The sequence below is a fragment of the Amyelois transitella genome, chromosome W (genome assembly GCF_032362555.1).
Source record: "Amyelois transitella isolate CPQ chromosome W, ilAmyTran1.1, whole genome shotgun sequence".
In the NCBI taxonomy this organism is placed as follows: Eukaryota; Metazoa; Arthropoda; class Insecta; order Lepidoptera; family Pyralidae; genus Amyelois; species Amyelois transitella.
In genome coordinates, this window is record NC_083536.1 from 10,119,439 (window position 1) to 10,122,748 (window position 3,310).

Here is a 3,310-nt window from a genome sequence, read left to right on the forward strand (position 1 = left end):
CATCCGCTGGGCTATGGAAAACAAATCCCTAACTTTGATTGTACTTCTCGATTTCAGCAGTGCCTTCAACTCTGTTGATTTTGATGTCCTTCTCGGAATTCTCCGGTCTATTAACGTGTCACCTGTTGCTCTTGCCTGGTTTTCTTCCTACCTTTGGGGTCGCTCGCAGTGTGTTCGCCTCGGAGAGATCTCCTCTGACTGGCGTGAGCTCAGTGCTGGTGTACCCCAGGGTGGTGTTCTTTCTCCTTTGCTTTTCTCTGTGTTTATTAATACTGTTTCTAATATTCTTTCTTCTAGTATACATCTCTATGCAGACGATTTGCAGCTTTATCGGCATTGCTTGGCTGATGAGGTTGAGACAACTGTGGCTTCCATGAACGATGACTTATACAAGCTGAGTCGCTGGGCTAGCTCTTTTGGATCATTAATAAATCCATCGAAATCTCAGGCAATGCTCATTGGTGGTAAGCATTTGCGCAGTCGTATTGACCTGTGTGACTTACCCCCATTACTTCTAGATGGTTCGGTTATATCTTTTGCGGAAACTGCGAAGAACCTCGGTGTTATTTTTGATTCCACACTTAGCTGGTCGAAGCACGTTCTCGAGGTTAGTCGCAAGGTACACTATTCCTTCCACACTTTGAAATGTCTCCAAAATTTTTTGCCATCTCAAACTAAAGTTTCCTTATGTCAATCTCTCATTCTTCCTCTCCTGGACTATGCTGACGCGTGCTTTTTGGATGCTACCGAGGAACTCCTTGATAAACTGGAACGTCTACAGAATTTGTGTATCCGATTCATTTTTGGCCTCAAGAAAAGAAAAAGTCTCGGAGTTTCGCAGGCAACTAAACTGGCTGCCTATTCGTCTGCGTAGAAATATGACAATACTTCGCCTTCTTTACAATACTCTCTATAATCCTGCTTACCCCTCATATCTGCGCAACCGCTTCACCTTTGCTTGTCCTGTCGATACTCCATGCAGGTCTCATCGTAGGACCATGCTTAAATTCCCTACGCATCGTACGGCCACTTTATCCAACTCCTTCTCTGTCCATGCTGTTAGATTGTGGAACTCATTGCCTCCCGAGATACGTGACTCTAAATCACTGTCCCAATTTAAAAAAATAATTAAAAATTATTACCTTTCCAAGCCTTCCTAATTTGGTATATATTGTACATATTTTATGTAAGTTTATTATTTTGTATTTATATATATATATTTTATTATATTTTATATATGTACTTATTTGTTTATGTATGTCTTTTATTAGTTGTGTGAGTGGAGTACACGCCTGTCACCCTTTCCATTATGTTTCCTATCTCGGGTCTGCTGGAAGAGATTTCTTTTGAAATAAGCAGAACCTTTGTAATTTTGTTTCTTGTGTTTATCAGTCTCGATGTTTTCTGTGTACATAAATTAGTAAATAAATAAATAATAAAAATAAATAAGAGTGGAAGGTATTTTAAAAAGTATGATAGACTTTGTGATTGTAGATGAAAGATTGAAGAACAAAATGCTGGATACCCGTGCATATCGCGGTGCTGGCATTGACTCGGACCATTTACTGGTGATATCCCGGATAAGGGGTATCTTCAATCGCTGGCGGCACAGGGTTAGGAAGCAAACCAGCGCTCTAGAAAGAGTGAAAGTAGAAAATTTGCAAGATATGGATGTAGGTAAGAAGTATATTAATAGACTGAAGGATGAATTTGAAGATTTAGATCAGATGAGCGATATTAAAGATGGATGGAAGGAATTTAACGAAAGAATTGCGAAAGTAGCTATTGAAGTGTGTGGTGTAAGTAAAAGAAGAAAAGGAAAAAATCACAAAAGTGCGTGGATGAGTAAAGATGTGCAAGAACTTGTTCGTGAGAAGAAGAAAGCATTGCTGCATTTGTTAGCAGCAAAAGCTAACTTAAGAATGCAAAAAAAGGCTATGGATGAAGATGTGAATGATGCACGTAAGGAATATAAAAAAAATGAAAGATTTGGTTAAGAAAGCTGTGAATAGAAAGAAATAAGAGAATAAAGAGGAATTTGATAAAAGACTATCAGAAGTCTTTCAGTCAAACCTGAAAGTATGCTGGAAATCCGTAAGGTCAGCCCGAGGAAATACTATAACCAGAGAGCTGACCAGAATCAAAAGCCAGGATGGTAGCGTTGTGAAAGGAGAAGAATGTGTGCTAAAGATATGGAAGGACTATTTTGGAAGTTTATTTGAAAAAAGGAAGAAAATATTAAAAATTTCTGTTATAGCGAAGAAAAAGAGAATAAGATGGAAGGCGAAATCGAAATGTTCGAAATTATGGAAGCACTTATGAGTATGAAAGCGGGAAAGGCTGCTGGGTATGATAGAGTGTCGGTCGAGATGCTAAAAACAGGAAAAGGCGTATTAGCTAGTCAGTTGTACTGCCTTTTCAATTTGTGTCGGAGAAGCAGCCGAGAACCAAAAGATTGGTGTAAGGCTGTTATCGTGCCACTTAACAAAGTAAAATGGTCACAGCTAGAGATTATCGTAGAAAATTATCGTGGTATAACCCTGCTAAGCGTCGTCGGCAAATTGTATGCAAAGGTATTGATTAATAGAGTCAGGAATAAAACTGATGACAAAAATTGATGCTCAAGCGGGATTTCGAAAGGGAATGGGATGTACGGATCTTTTCATTGCGATGCATAGCCGAAAAGTTTTTGGCCAAGAGTCAAAAAGTCTATTGTACATTCGTAGATCTGGAAAAGGCCTATGACAGAGTTGAGAGGAATGAAATGTGGTCAGCACTTTCTATGCATGGGGTGAGCAGCCTCTTAATACGAGCACTGAAATCCTTATATGAGGATTCGAGTGCTTGTGTCAGGATAAACGGAGCGCACACTGAGTGGTTTAACATTGAGAAAGGCGTAAGGCAAGGATGTATTATGCGTCATCGTGGCTGTTTAACATATTTATGGATAGTTGTTTGACAGGTTTGAAAGAGTCTGAAAGTGGATTAAGGATGAATGAGTTACTCGTTAAATGTTTGCTCTGTGCCGACGATCAGCAGGCTTACTATCATCTTTAAATGCGAGCCAGTTTAGGGCCTAAACTGATCTGCATCGCAAATTCGTATCACCACGTTAATTAAACGATCCAGTTTAGGTCTTCACCAAAACTGAGTCGCAATTCGATATCATTAATTTATTTTTGTACAACAAAACCGTACCATAACGTGTGTTGATACGCTTAGCTGTCAAAGTAAACGATTCAAAAAAAAAGTTACTATTTCAGCAAAATCGAGTAGCTTATTGAAGTTATAAAATTGGGTGAAACAATTG